Source organism: Cavia porcellus, unplaced genomic scaffold, assembly GCF_034190915.1.
Source record: "Cavia porcellus strain 051 isolate PalLab524CR breed Dunkin Hartley unplaced genomic scaffold, mCavPor4.1 scaffold_7, whole genome shotgun sequence".
In the NCBI taxonomy this organism is placed as follows: domain Eukaryota; kingdom Metazoa; phylum Chordata; class Mammalia; order Rodentia; family Caviidae; genus Cavia; species Cavia porcellus.
In genome coordinates this window covers 19,736,329-19,753,174 of record NW_026947490.1, presented here as the reverse complement: position 1 = coordinate 19,753,174, position 16,846 = coordinate 19,736,329, and the positions used below count along the sequence as shown (strand labels likewise).

At 38.3% G+C, this 16,846-nt stretch overlaps 1 pseudogene; it reads left to right on the top strand.

Moving 5' to 3' along the window:
* Positions 1-1,871: 1,871 nt before the first annotated feature.
* LOC134477076 (putative protein FAM10A4) overlaps positions 1,872-16,846 on the top strand; it is a 62,623-nt pseudogene continuing 47,648 nt past the window's right edge.

The following is a 16,846-nucleotide window of genomic DNA, read 5'->3' as shown; positions in this document are numbered from 1 at the left end:
TGCACACATAATCTTTGAGACTTTATCTGAAGGGGTTTGTAAATCATTAGCCTCACTCTGGTCACTAAGGTAGCCAGCAATGGAGTTGGAGTTGGAACTCATTTCCTTTCTCCTTTCATTTCCTGGCCCATTACACCCTAGTTCACATTGAGACCAACACTAGCTGCCTATGAATGCTGAGACTGACAAGAACAGTAGGCACAGACAATAGCCTTATGGTGCTGTCAGTATCTGGTGGACCCTGAGAATGAGGGGCAACAGTATAGCGTGAAGATGACCCAAAGCAGGCAAGCAGTAACTGTGGTTTATACCAAAAATATATTATTAGATCCACCTCTGTGCCAAGCTCACCCAGAGCATGGAGCAAGCTATCATTGAGGTTGCTTTCAAGAGCATCTAAATGTGGTTTGGTATAGGCTATGAGGTTCACTACAGCTGATTTTGACATGAACATTAGGTAGAATGTAAGCAGGAAATTTAGGGCCCTGAAATAGCTCTCAGGTACACTTCGACAAGGGCACCAGATAGAGATTGGGTAAGCTTTGATCGTCAGCCATAGACTACCTGCCTGGAGTATGTAATATTTGGGCAAGTGGATGTGGTCAAGTTTAGCCCTTTCTGGACTGACATTTTTGATGAAAGTAATCTAGGTTGGAATCTCAGGATGGAAACAAAGGACAGAGCATAAAGTTGAGAAAGGAGTTATTTTTGTTGATTTGGAACACAGAAGAGGTGGACAGGAGGGTTAGAACAAGATCACCAAATATAAAATCACCTGATGCTAATTACATCTTATCTCAGGGCTTACTGCAAGCAAGGGTTCTTCTTTATGACTGAAAAAGAAAGATATGGCAGTGTAGACAGTTTATTTCTGAATGAATGAGGAGCCAGGAAATGCAGTGAATAGTCAGACAAGCGACGTGAGTTATCCAGGGTAGGACTGAGCAGGTTAGCATGGAATAGTACTGCAGATGCACAAGGTCTGTATGTTGGGCCTTTCTTACTCTCTGAAACCTGGAATGGGAGATCTGTATCTCTAGTTACACAGAGGGACATGTGCCAAAGAGCTGTAGCTGTAGACAAGACTCTAAACAGATCTAGTAGAGAATCCAAGAAGACAAAGGGTGCTCAAATACGCAATGACTTTATATTGTTAAAATTATTGCAATAAAAGACATTTGGTCATTACTTCCCTTCAACACACTCTGCCTCCCTTTAAACACACTTGTCTCCTCATTTTTGCCACTTTCTAAAGAAATTCTGGAAGTTCACTTTCTTTTTTTTTCTTAGATGATGCACACTGCAATGCTTATGTTCTCGAGGAATTGAGAGCCCCCTTTAATAAATGTCTTTCTGAGATATGACTAAAATTACAGTGAATGCTGTAGCCAAATGCTGTTAATTGATAGGAGGGCTCCTATAAACATTACAGTGTATCATTGTCTACCTTATTTACTTTACCTGGCATTGTGTGACTTCTGGACATTCTTCGGAGTGGAAATGACCATGAACAGTAACTGTTTTGAACTGTGTCAGTGCATCAAGGCAGTCCTGACAATGCAACTAAGGAAGAGAAAGAGAACTTCCAGAACTGCTTCAGACAGTGGCAAGAACAATGGAATAAACATGTTAGAAATAAGGAGGAGTCCTTAAAGGAGAATTGATGTTTTTCAAGCCTTGTATTTCTTCTTTTTCTATGCCTCAGTACTGGGATCTGGAGGATTGCAGGCCTGGATGTGCAGGCACACACATGCCTTTGATAGGCACACTCACCAACTCCCCCTCACCCTAGCCAGAGACCCAGGACAACCAAGCCTGGGCATGTGGGTGCACTGCCTTTGGAGGGTGGAGTAACCAGTGAGACCAGCAACATGGAAGTGTCTGCAGCAGCAGTGAAGAGCCAGCAAGGGACTCTGGAGAACTCCACAAATGGAACACCAGTCCTAGGGCCCCCATCCAGAGGCTACGGTCAGCTCCATACCCAGCACATTTCTGAGGTCCATCATGGACCCTATCACAGAACTGTACACATTAGAGGTATTTTGCTACTTTTGTTTTTCCTTGTTTGTCTGATTGGCTATCACTTTCCTTCAGGTCGGGTGTTGTGTTGTTTGGTGTTGTATTTCATGGTTATGTTTATTTTGGGGGCTTTTGTTCTCACTTTCTCTGGTCTCTTTTTTTGCCTTTCTTTTCTTCTTTTCATTTTCCTTATCTTTCTGTTTCTTCCTACTTTTTTATTAATGTCTAGAGGTTTCTTATCTTTGTTTTTAATTTTCTTCTATTGCTACTCTTTCTCTGTCAACTATTTCTTGAATTTAAACTTTCAAGTGCATAAACATTGTTGAAAATTTTTGTGATTATTCCTTCACATTCTATTTCATTTTTTCCCTCCTTCATCCTCCGGTTTCTCAAAACAATGCTGACCATTCTTTGACTTCCAGCTTTGACCCTACCATATTTGACCTCACTCATTCTGTCCCCTACCTATCTTAACTTCTAACTCCCAAAGAAGGGTAAACTTACTCCACTGCATGCAAGTACATAGTTTAGATGTGATTTTGTTATATAACTTTGGAGATTGCTCCTAGGTGAAAGGTAGCAGGTTAATTGTTACCAAAGTTGTTCAATAGTTAAAATTACTTGAAACTGTTATTACTAATTATACTACTTTAGCCAGAATGTCACATATGTTATAAACAGTTTTTCTCCCCTGTATGATAACACTGTACTTGCATGGGATCATAAACACCACCAGAATCCAGTAGCAAGTCATTGAATGTTGAGCTAAAGAGCAACTTTGTATCCTTTAAATTGGAAAGGAAGCTTCTTGGGATAGCTGTAAAGACCTACCTACACCTAGAGGACATCCCTGAAGAATAGACATTTCCTAGAGAAGCCTAAATTTTAATGATAAAGCTATCTATGATAAGAAATTGGCAAGCACCAACATAGAAAACAAACTAAAATAAAAAGGAGAAAATAAAAAATGACACGATGCAGAAGCAAAATGCAACCCTAGTCCGCTAGCTCACTCAGGACAAACCCAAAACTTAATGAGACAGATGAAATTGAAAGTCAGACAGTGGAATTATAACAACAGAAGTGAAAACACAAGTGCAAAAAGGTATACAGAAAAAAAAGTTCTCAAGTACAAAAGAAATGATGCTTAAAATCAAAGATAGAGATGCAGGGGAAAAAAATGGTGGCTTGCTAGGAAGTTGGATAGAGAACCTCTCCGGGGAAAACAGCCCAGATGCTAGAATCTGACAACATGGAGAGGGCCAGATGACTGGAGAACAATTCTCACTAACCCAGGAGGAAACAGAAAGATAAATACAATTAGGAAAAGGTAGGAAAAACACGGGTGGAGGGCTGAAGCCCGACACGCTCACTGAGACCCATTTCATGCTGTGCTGAGTGCACCACGGAGTTGGACGATTCAAGGCCACACCAAAGCTGTGGCTGCCTATAATGGAGTTAGTGAGTCCCGGGCCCTTGGCAGAAGATGCGGCACAGTGTGGAGTGGAGCCAAGGTAAAGAGCTTTATTGGCTCTTGGTGAGAGCTGGAAATTGGGTCCCATGGCATGGGAGGCTGACTGGAAGACATCTTGGAGTAGGGCAGAGCCCGGCACCACACTGACATCAGTCAACCACCCCTAGCACAGAGAGGATTGGTGGGGACACCTTGGGCTGAACCACGCTGCTGGTTGGGAACCAATAGCCAGGGATTATTGGTTGTTCCGACCCTGTGACTTCTGCCACAGCACAGCATAAAGTGCTAAGGGCACTTGCAAGTTGACTGCCTCAGAGGGGAGGGGCCAACCCACAGTGTCCCTGTGCACCACCTCAGATATCAGCAAACTGGAGAGAGCAGCAAGCCCCCAGCCAGCACGCATTAGAAAAACTGTAAGTAATACAGACATGGCCTGAGACCTCCTCCACACAACCGTCTGAAAGAATCCATAAACATGACAAGAGCAAAAGATAAGACAAAACCTCCAGCCACTGACTCTGGGAAAATAAGCCCAGGAGAGGTAGATATGGAAGAGAACCAGTCCAGAAATCATGCAATGCTAGCCACAACATCAGCAGACATGAAGAAATACATTCATGACTTCATAGATGAACTTAAAACTGAAATTCTAACTCAAGTGAGACAAGAAATTAAAAGGTTAATTAAAGAAATGCTAAGCCCCTCTCAAGAAAACACAGAGGGAAGAAGGGAGAAACCCAGAAAAGGAAGAGAAACCTTTGGTGAGGAATGTAAACAAAATCTAGAATACGTGAAACAGATCCAAAGAGACTACCAGGAAACTAAAAACTCCACTGAAAGCTGGGAAAATGCCTTGACAGAAACAAAAGTTAGCCTTTTGAAATTTGGAGAGAGATTTACAATGTGTGATTGTGAAAGAAAAGATCTATTAAAAATAACAAGGAACTGAGAAATAACAATTCAAAGACTAGAAGATGACAAGAGGATCTATAAATTAAGAATAAAAAATGTAAGCAAAGAATCAGGATTAACCACAAATGAATTACAAAGACTATTCACAGAAATAATTAAGGAAAACTTCTGAAGTATAGGAAAAAGAAAGGATTTCCAGATGAATGACACATACAGAACTCCAGCAAACCACAACCAAAACAGATCTACACCCAGACATATGATAATCAAGATTCCAGAAATCCACCACAAGAACAGAATATTAAAAGTGACCAGAGAAAAGAAGCAGGTCACCTACAAAGGACAAATTATCAAAATAATGACAGGCTTATCAACACAAACTATTAAATCAAGAACAGCCTGGGGGGAAATAGTCCAAGCCCTGAAAGAAAATAACCTCCAACCAAAATTAATGTACTCAGAAAATCTCTGTCACAAAATTAATGGAGAAACAAGATGTTTCCAAGACAAAGAGGAACTGTGGGAGTTCATGGCCTACAACACGAACCTACAGAAAATACTGAAGGATATTCTAGAGAGAGAGAGAGAAAATACCAGGATTCCAGCAACAGTGGCAGAGAGGCCTCAGTGAACAAGGAGGACAGTGGAATGAAGGAGAAAAAATGGACAAATAATAGCAGAAAAATAGAATAGCAGAGTTGAGACAGAGAAGGTGGGCTATAATTTTTAACATGGATAGCCTAGATATGCTAACAAAAAGAAACACAGGCAGAGTAGATTAGGAAGGAGGGTCCATCAAGATGCTCTGAATAGGAAATATACTCAACTTGAAAGAAGGTTAATAAAGTGAAAGTCAAAGATGAGAAAACAAAGCTCTAAGTGACAAGGAACCAGACAGAAATAGGGACAACTTGTCCAGCAGCCACAGATAGGCTGGAAAGTTATGACACTTTTGCGCAGTGTAGAACTACAAAGCCAGAAGCAAGGAAAACCTTGTGGCTTTAGTAAGTAAAAGAGTATATCTCAAGATCAAGCTCAGGGGTATAACGGATCAGCATCACTCAGACAGATAAAAAGTTAACCCCCTAGTCTTAAAACTAAAGAAGCTAGTGGAACCCAAAATACACAAATCATCCTGATATGGGTAAAGGTAAGGAATTGCCTAAAAAAGGAAGGGAGAGGACATTGTTAAAAGTGTATCAGGATTTAAAAGCCACAGCAGTCATATCACTCTGTTTAGTTTGATTACATTTTGTTCTGGTCTGTCTACTCATCTGAGATTTGAGGGCACAAACAGCTGACCCAAAAATAGCAGGTTAGCACCACAATGACTATCCTTAATTTCCTATTAACTTAAACTGAAGCCCTCTATTACTTAAATTGTCTTACTGTGACTGACCTTATTGAAGCTGGTTTGTTAAACTGCTGTTTTGCCTTGGCTGATTTTATGCAAATTTGGTATGCTTGATAATATCGAGTCTAAGAGTGGAGGCAACCACTCTGGAGATGACAAGATGTAATAGCATACCTACTCTGGTTTGATTGTTAACTGCTTTTGAAGTCCTACAATGTTCAAAGTTGTGTTTTTATTAAAATAGCTATGTAATGCTATGTTCAATTATTATATGTCTGATGATGTGGACAACTCTTGAAAATAACAAGAGAAAGCACAGTAACTACTGTAGATCCATCCCCTAAAGATGTGGTTCTATATGGCTTTTTCATTTCAGGTTTTCCTAAGAATTCGGTTTTGTGTCTTGTTATGATCTGTTTTCCCCTATAATACAGAAAGGATAGATATATATCTAGAGATTCACACATGGGGAGAATTTCTAAACAGTTTACAGGAACAGATTACATAATGCATGACCTAATGAACAGATACTCTGAAGAAGAAGAGACTAAGAAACACAGTGCTAATTCTGTAACATTATGATATAAAATCTAGCAAAACTATTATTCACTGTTCAGAGTGATATTAGTCTAGTCTCTTATGTTCAATTTCAGCATACATAAAGATAAAGACAGCTACTACGAAGAGAATGAGTTTAAGTGTATAGGATTGACAACCATGTTACTAAGCTTTTGTTGGACAGTTAAACAGAACTGTTTGCAGTCTCGCTGTTTGAATTCCCACTTTACATGTTATGCTTTTGTATCTTGAACAACTATTTGTAAAATGATAATATGTAAACATCAACTAGTAATTTCTTTTATTTTTATCGGTACCGAGGATCGAACTCAAAACCACCTGCTTGCAAGGCAGGGGCTTATGCCACTGAGCTAAATTCCAAACCCCTAACTAGTAATTTCTTGCTGTTTATTTTTTCTGTGAATGTATGTATTATTTCTAACTATTTTCTGATTTCTAGTCTTTCTTTAAATAAAATTTTTTAAAAAGACTAAAAAAAAAAAGAGTCAGAACACATCCACAGAAAATTAATTAGGTGAAAAGATGGGAATTGTTATCTGTACAATCAGAGGCCCAAAAGCAAGCATAACAGATATCTTATTTTCAGATGCTACAGATTTCAAACCAAAACTAATCAACAGAGACAAAAATTGTCACAACAGGCTAGAAAGAAAAAAATTCAACAATGGGAGATAACAATTACAATTATATATGCACTAATGTCAGTGCATTCAGACTCATAAAAATAAACTTCTGGCTTTAAAAGGACAGATAGAAACAAACACATTCATTGTGGGAGATTTCAATATCCAAATCTCACAAATAGATAGATCTACCAAGCAAAATATCAAAACAAAGAAATCTCAGAGTTAACCACTCCATCGAAATAGTGAAGTTACCAGGTATCTACAGAGTGTTTCATCCAACAACAAAAACGTGAATTTTTCTCAGCATCACATGGAATTTTAATCAAAATAGATCATATTTTAGGCCATAAGCCATATTTAAATGAATAGAGAAGAATCAAAATATAGTCAGGTTAAGAGAAAAAAAAACTGGGCCTCCTACATACGCTGGTATGGAAGGAACAAAAAGTATGGGAAAAGGAAGCAACAAGAAAGGGTCTTCAGTCCCCAATCCTGAGAACACTGATCCAGGAAAGGTAAATGCAAAAGAGAATGAACACAGAAAACATGCAATATCAGACACGGCACCAACAGACATAAAGCCGTGTCTTCGGAGCCTCATAGACGAGTTCAAAAATGAAGTATTACATGAAATAAAGCAAGAAATAAGTAGAATAGTTAGAGAAATGCTAAGCACTGCCCAAGAAAAAAACAGATGATGGAATGGAAGAACAGAAAAAAAGGAGAGAATTGTTTGATGGAGAAAATTGAAAAAACATAGAATACGTGAAACAGGTTCAAAGAGATTACCAGGAAACTAAAAACTCTATTGAAAGCTGGCATAACAGCTTGAAAGAAAGAAACTAAGGATAGATTATCAGAACTGGAGGACAGATTTGTAAGGTGGGAGCATGAAATGAAAAACTTCTTAAAAATAACAAGAAAACAAACAGCAATAGTACAAAGGCTAGAAGATGATAAGAGGATCTATAACTTAAGAATTAAGAACATAAAAGAAGAAGTAGGGACTCAAACAAATGAAATACAAAAGCTATTCACAGAAATAATCCAGGAGAATTTCCCTAATTTAGCAAAAGGTAAAGGTACTCAGATGTATGAGGCATAGAGGACCCCAGCCACCTACAACCCAAACAGAGCTACACCCAGACACATAATAATCAAAATTCCAGAAATCCAATATAAGAACAGAATATTAAAAACCATCAGAGACAAGAAACAGATCACTTACAAGGGAACACCCATCAGAATTACAGCAGACTTCTCGGCACAAACCATCAAATCACGAAGAGCATGGGGGGAAATAATTCAAGCTTTGAAAGATAATAACCTCCAGCCAAGATTGATATATCCTGCACAACTCTCCCTAGAAATTGATGGAAAAACAAGGTGCTTCCAGGATAAAGAGGAACTAGGGGAATTTGAAACCACCAATTCAACTCTACAGAGATTACTACAGGATATTCTAAAAATGAAAAATACCAAGATTCCAGAAACAGTGGCAGAGAGGCCACAATGAATGGAGCAGAAAGCGAGATCAAGAGGACAAACTGACAACTAATGACAGAAAAGAGCTCAACAGAAATGAGGCAGAGAAGGTTGGATGTTAGGAACAGCCATTTTGCAGAAAACAAGACATCATAATAGGTAGTGCTGATTTAATATCCTCTTGTTTTGAAGTCCCATCAAGCTTTTGTTCTTCTGTCTCCATCGGTTTTAACATATTGTATGTTATTGGATTTTATTATATGTGATAATATAAACAAAAACTTTTACAGACAAGGAGATTATACAGAAACCATTGTTCATTTTCAGTTAGTTGATTCTAAATACCCTGTAATACTGTCATTCTCTTGAATGGTTTTACATTGTCATGATATGTTTAATGCTACAGTATACGAAGTTATACCCAAAGATTTTAAGGGAAGAGACACTATGGTAACTACTATCATATCGAGATTATCTTGTGGTGAAACACTATTTTGCTTAGAGGGCTATGTTTTGACCTGTGCTGTTTTGTTGTTATGCCCTCTTTTTTAACTCAATCTCCTTTTTATTATCTACTTTTTCATGTTTATCCTTTTCATTAAGGGAAAAATAAATAAAAAATAGCAGAATATATTATAGTAACCCACTTTGATTTCCTATTAACTTGATTTGAAACTCTGTATTGCTCTCACCATCTTGTTGTGACTGATTTTTCTCTATTCTCTTATGCTTGATAGTACCAAGTTTGAAAATATAGGCAACAACTATGAAGACAATAAGATATATTGTGAAGTCCATTCTGGTTGACTATTATCTTCTTTTGAAGTCCTCTAATGTCTCCAATGTTTTGGTTTTATTGGTCTTATTCTTTACTGTTTTGTTCAATTTTATTATAACTAATGATATACGCAATTCTTTTTAAGATAACAAGAGGCATTATGGTAACCATTGTTGATCACCTTGTATTTTGTTTTTACATTATGTATTATGTCCATCCTTTTGATTTGACTGACTCTGTCCTGGTATGTCAAATTTGGTTTTACTTTCTTCAAAAAAAAAATAATAAGAACTGTGGGAGTAATAAAACCCAAAATGCGTACTTGTCATTGTACAAAAGAAAGGAAAAGAAAGTTCTCTAAAAGATATAAGTGCATACATATTTAAGTGTATAAGATAGATAGCCATATTACTGAGTTTTGTTGGATCACTGAACAAAACTGTTTGCAATCTCACTGTTCAGTAGCCCCCTCTATATGCTTTAATTTTGTAACTTGAACAACTATTTCTAAGATGACAATATGTAATTAACTAGTGATTTCCTACTGTTTATTTTTTGTGAAATTCTGTATAACTTGTACCTTTTTTCTGTTTTTTTCTTTTTTCTCCTTAAATAAAATTTAAAAAAAGAAATATAGTCAGATTTTATTGCAGTGAAACTAGAAATAAACAGGAAGAGAAACAACAGAAACTAAGCAAGAAGGTGGAGATTAATATATTATTAGTCAGTGGGTCACAGAAAAATTAAAACATTCCTAAAGTGACAATAAATTTACAACACACTAAAACCTGTAGGACACAATCAAGTGACTTCTATGACAAATTTTTAGGTGTGAATACACATATTAAAAAAGTCCAACCGTCTTAAATAAATAACCTAGTGGTGAATCTCATGGCCTTAGAAAAACATGAGCAATCCAAACCTGGCATGAGTTTAATGAAAATATTATAAAGATCAGAGCAGAAATTAATTAAATGAGAAGTAAAATGTTCACATTGTTAATGATTTAAATGACTGGTTCTTCAAAATGATAAACAGGCCAGGTGTGTGGCATACACCTATAATCTTAGCACTTGGGAGGCTGAGGAGGAGGATCACAAGTTTGAGGCCTGCCCTGCTACATAGTAAGTTCAAGGTTAGCCTGGACTACATAGCAAGACACTGTCTCAAAAAATCAAACCAAAACCGACAAACAAAAAGATTAATAAGATAGACAAACTCTTAGGCAAACTTAGAAAAAAGAACATTAAAAAATGAGTATCAACATAATTAGAAATTTTAAAAATGAAATTATAATGGATACTATCAGATTCCAGAGTATTATAAGAAACTGTTAAAAATTGTAGACAAAGATAATAGAAACAAATGCTGGAGAAAAGACAAATGGTGTTAGGTAAACTGGTTCTATAAGTGCAAAAGAATGAAAATTACATATGTATTTGTCAACATACTAAAATCAAATCAGAGTGGATTGAATAATTATTTATAAACAAAAACAGTGGAAATGATGGGTCAGAAAATTAAGAAGACCGTTGAAGCTGGAGACATAAGCAAGGACTTTCTGAACAGATTCCCATTGCCACCTGTAATAGGATCAAAAGTCGATACACGTTCAGTATTTTAACCACTGGGGAAACGAAAATCAAAACAAGTCTATCTTAAAAGTCTACTTACTTCAGTCAGAGTATGATAAAAAAAAACAGGGAAAAAAACCAAATGCTGGTAAGAATGTGATGGGAAAAGGAGTCACTTAGCATTGTTGGTGGGATCTAAACTAGTGCAGCCATGTGAAAATCAGGATGGTTACACACACACAAACAGCTAAACTAAAAATAGAAACTGCATTTCACATAGTCACACTCTCCTGGGTACTTTCCTGAAGGAGTAAAAGATGACATACTATTATGGCATGTGCATAACCATGATTTTAGTAGCAAAATTTGCAACTCAATAAAGTATGGAGGCTAAAGTCCGTGCAGTTACCCTGGACTAGTGCCATGGAGGGGTCTGGCTCTAGGGAGCCTGTGCTGGATGCTAAATCTGAGGTCACCAGCCAGTACTTGGGTTGTGGAATGGGGAAAGACATGTGAACAGGAAGGTGAGATAAGGGACATTCCAAAGCATTTGGAGTCCTCTGAAGTGCCAGAGCAAAATTCAAGCCTGTTAAAAACAGTAGTCACGAGGGGAAAAAAATGGCGGCTTGCTAGGGGATCAAGCGAAGAGTCTCTTCAGAGAATTCATACTAGAAGCTAAAAAATGACAACATGGAGAGGGCCAGACAAATCGACAGCGATTCTTCTTAACCAAGACAGTACAGCTGGAGGATTTAAAGTTGTGCTGAGACCGTGAACGCTGATAACGAGAGGCTGCAAATCCCAGGCCTTTAAATCAACAAACTGACCCGTGGACCCAGCAGGAAAAGCTGTGTTGCTTTTGGTGACTGCGGGAAACTGAGACCCGGGATTCCGAGTAGCAGCCAGGACTGCACCGCTGCACCAAAGGAGATGTACAAGGATCTGGCGTTTCAAATCTAAATGGTGCACAGATATCTGACCGTTCTGCGCTGTGCCGGGAGCGCACGCTGTGCACCATTCCGCGCTGTGCTGGGAGTGTGGGAAAGATGGGCAGCTTGGTGTGCAGTGGTCCCGGAATGAGGACCTGCGCTGGACTCTGGTGAGTACCTGGAACCCCGAGGCTGCTGGAGTTGGCCAGAGAACACCTGGCCCACCACCACGGGGAAATCAATAACACAGAGTCTGGCAGCAGACATTTTAGCCTGGCAGCAGAAACTGCAGCGCGGTGACATCACCAGGTCCCCCTGTAGGAAGGGCTGGTGGAAGACATCTTGAAAACTGGCAGAGCCTGATTACGTGCTGGCTTCAGCTCCACACAGAAAACTTAGTGGGAGACATCTTGGTTTTGGGCAGATCTGCTTTTCTGGTGCTCCTGTCACAGAGAGGTTTGGAAGAGAATGGCTGGGATTTGGGCAGAACCCTGTGCCATAGTGACATTACTCAGCTGCTTCTGGTACAAAGAGAACTAGCAGGAGCTCCTGGGGCTAAACCAAGCCTCTGCTTGGGGCCCAATAAGCGGATACAAAATAGTCACAACTCAGTGACAACCAGAAAGTACAGCCTAATTTATGAATTAACTGGCACAGAGGCTAGAGACTAGCCTGTACCGCCCCTGCATCCAAGCCTACCCCAGATAACAGTAAATTGGGGAGGACAGCAAAAACTCAAGCCAGCACACTTCCGAAAGGCCCTAAGCAATTCGGAGAGGGCCAGAGAACTCCAGGACAGTCTGAAAGAAACCAGAAACATGACAAGAGATAAAAATTAAAAAAAAAAAACTCCAGCTGCCCAACAGGAGAAAATAAGCCCAGGAGAACTAAACACTGAAGAGAACAAGCATAGTAACCATCCATTACTCGACACAGCATCAGCCAAAATTAAAAAGTACCTACATGATCTCATAGAGGAATTTAAAGCTGTACTCCTGATCCAAGTAAGGCAAGATATAAAGAGATTAATTAAAGAAATGACAAGCCCCGCCCAAGAGAACACAGATGGAAGAACTGAGGAAATCAGAAAAGAAAGAGAAGCATCTGAAGAAGAATTTAAACATAACTTAGAATACATGAAACAGATCCAAAGAGAATACCAGGAAACTAAAAACTCCATTGAACACTGGCAAAATGCCTTGACAGAAACTAAAGACAGCCTTCTGAAACTTGAAGAGAGATTTAGGGCATATGAACGTGAAAGAAAAATCCTCTTAAAAATAACAAGGAACCAGAAAGAAGCAATTCAAAAACTGGAAGATGACAAAAAGATACATAACCTAAGAATAAAGAATGTGAGTGAGGAAGCAGGAGCATCCAAAAATGAAATACAAAGAATATTCACAGATATATTAAAGCAAAATTTCCCATGTATAGCAAAAAGAAATGATATCCAGATAAAAGAAGCATACAGAACACCAGCTACCTACAACCAAAACAGATCTACGCCTAGACATATAATAATCGAGATCCCAGAAATCCACCAAAAAAACAGAATATTAAAAGCAGCCAGAGAAAAGATGCAGGTTACCTATAAAGGGAAAACTATCAAAATAACAGCAGACTTATCAACACAAACTCTTAAGTCAAGAAGGGAGTGGGGAGAAATACTCCAAGTCCTGAAAGAAAAAAATATGCAACCAAAGTTCATATACCCATCAAAACTCTCTCTCAAAATTAATGAAGAAATAAGATACTTTCAAGACAAGGAGGAACTGTGGGAGTTCGTGGCCACCAATCCAACTCTACAGAGAGCGCTGAAGGACATTACAGAGAAAGAGAGGAAGAGATACCAGGATTCCAGCAACAGTGGCAGAGAGGCCTCAGTGAACGGGGCAGACAATGGAATGAGGGAATAAGGTGGACAAATTATAGCAGACATGAGGCAGAGATGGTAAGCTATAGTCTTTAGTATAGACAGCTCTGAAACTATATTTTAAAAAAAGGAGAGGTCATTGCTAATGGTGTATAATGATTTAAAAGACACAGTAGTCCTAGTGCCATATTTAGATTGAATTAAATTTGTTCTGGTCTGTCCACTCATGTCTGATTTGAGGACACAGACCTCTAGAACCAAAAATAGCAGGTTATACCATGGTAATTATCCTTACTTTCCTATTAACTTAACATGAAATCCTGTATTACTTACATTGTCTTACTATGACTGATCTTAATTGTATCTGAATCATAAGCCAAGGTTGGCCTTGGCTGATTCTATTTGAAATTGGTATGCTTGTTAGTATCAACCCTAAAAGTAGAGGAAACTACTCTGAGCATGACAAGATGTAAAGGATATCCATACTGGTATGAATTAGTAACAGCTCTCAAATCCTACAATGCTGTCAAAGTTAAGTTTTTATAAAAATAGGTGATAGTATGTTTAACTATAATAAGCCAGTGTTGTGGACAAATCTATTGAAAATAACAAGAGAAAACATAGTAGCTACGGAAGATCATTTATATTGTAGTCTTATATGTCTTATCCATTGCATGTTTTTCTAGGAAATTGTTTTGCTGTCTTGCTATGACTTGGTTTTCCCAATATACAGAGAGGATAGATATATAGGTAGAAATTCACACATGGGTTGTTTTTTTTTTAATTATTTACAGGAACAGATTATATAAAGCAAGATGTAAGGAACAGATAGGATCTGTGAGGAAGAGACACTGAGAGACCCGAGGCTTATTTTGTAGCATTATAATATAAATTCTAGCAATCTATTGTTTGCTGATTAGAATGACATTGGACTGGTTTCTTGAGTTCAACTTCAGCATATGCAGAGATGGGGACGGCTATCACAAAGAGAATGAGAGATGCGATGGTAGTTACTATTGTCTTCCCTAATTTGGAACTTGAGGACCTAAAAAGACTTCATCATCCTGTAATGATTTGATTAGTTCTATAATATGCAATAAGTATATAAAGTGGGTGAAGATAGGGACAACTATTTGTAAGAAGCTAGAGACAGTTAGATAATGAAGATCTCCAGTGGACTTGCTTTGAAATCTGTATTTCTTTAAATTGTTTATTTTTTTTTAAATGTTCTGTTGTGTTTGGATATGTTTAATCTTACCCTCTTTGAGATGTAAAACAAATGTGTAGGACTGTTAATCATATTACGGAGCTTTTGTTCGATCATAAAGCAGAATGGTTTGTAGGGTCACTTTTTGAATGTCATTCTAAATACTTTAATTCTATAACCTGAACAGCTATTTCGAAGATGACAATGTGTAACTTATCAACCGGCAATTTCTTACCTTTTGTTTCTCTGTAATTTTGTATTATTTCTACCCTTTTTTTATCTCCATGTATTTTTTTTTGTTTCCTTTTCTTTAAATAAAATAAAATAAAGTATGCAAACAGGTTACCTGTCCCAGATGCATGGATAAAGAAAATGCGGTCCTTGGCTCCTGGACCTTGCACAGAATCTCCCATCAGGTTGTGTCCAGGGTTCTAGCTCTACCTTTCCAATTGGCACTTCTAAATCTTTTCTGACTCTCCTCTTTTTCTACATGATCAGGACAGTTTGCAACAATGGCTCCATTCTCAATACCAAATTCTGTCATAGTTACTTTTTTCATTGCTGAGATAAAATGCTCAAAACTCAAAGGAAAGGGGGAAAAATTTATTTAGTTCACAATTTATAGACTACAATCCTTAGTCAACAGGCTCCAAGCAGGGTGGGTGGAAGACAGGAATCACATAGGAGAAATAATTCATGGCTCCCAGAAGACAACGAAAGCAACAAGGGATGCCTACAGTTTCTTTCTATCTCAAATTTTGTCCAGCCTATTTTAGTGCAGGTACACCCACACTCTTAATGCTAGTGCCCTTTGATCCTACCAATGCACCATGAATTAATCCCACATCCCACAATCTGTACCCAGACAGCTCTGAAAACCACTACCTGGGAGCATTACTTTGCACAGACACCTAGACACAAACTATAACAAGTTCTCTCTACACAGACTGCAGCGTAGGAAACACTTCATTGCCCTGTCAGCTATGTGTACTAAAAGTACATCAGTGTTATCACAAGTAGAATGACCTGAGTTTAGAGACAATTTTTCTACATAGTAGACATAGGATATGATGTCCTCTACAAAAGAAGTTCTGGAGGTTTTGAAGTTCATGGCTCTGATACAGAAAAATTGGGAAAACGAGAGCTACCTACCTTTAGACAAAACTCTGGTGGATATGGGGGTTTGTATTCTCTGAGAAAAAAAATATTCACGTGACATAGGCTCCTTCTCTTAGTGCAGTAGTTTGAAGGATGTGCCTCTCACATGTCACAAAGGAAAACCGTTGCGGATACTTGGAAGTTCCCATGTTCTGAGTGACATAAAAGTTTTTGAAAATGGAGTTGAACCCACTAAGGTACCAAGTCTGGAGGAGACACAAGGAGCAAACAGTCTGAGTGGGAAGGCTAAAAGAATATAGTGGTTGAAAAATTGTTTTGGTTGAGGAAGTGAGAATCGGGACTGGAGGCTTCCAATGGAGATGCAGTTTTATCTTCCCAGGGAGTGTTTCTGGAGGTCCCTAAGGGCAGTTCAGGCTAACACTTAAGGGAAGAGAAAGTGTTAAAACTTGGTATTCATGGTCACCACCTGAGCCATGTTCCATAGGGAGCCTGTATTTGGATAAATAATCTTACATCTTCTTAGTTCAATTTTTGTAATTCATTTTATAAGTATGAACCTATCCACTTCTTCTGAATTCTCCAATTTATTGGATTTGGGGTTTTGAAAGTGAAGGGTAATTAAAATATTTAAATGAAGCCTGCCAAAGATGCCCACTGGGAACAGGCAGACATATCCATGTATGGACAAGCCTGATAATAGGACACTCCTTTCTTTGTGTTAGCTTATCTAACTGATGGCCTTGAGATGTAACTTAAAATGTAACAGGACATTTCCTGCTCTATTTAACCCATGCTGGTGGCCCTAGGATACAACCTGAAATGCTTAAACTCCCTTAGCAATTCAAAGATGTCATCCAAACCTTCAATCATAATGCACTGAAGCTGCCTCTGTACCTCCTCCTTGCATTTCCCCA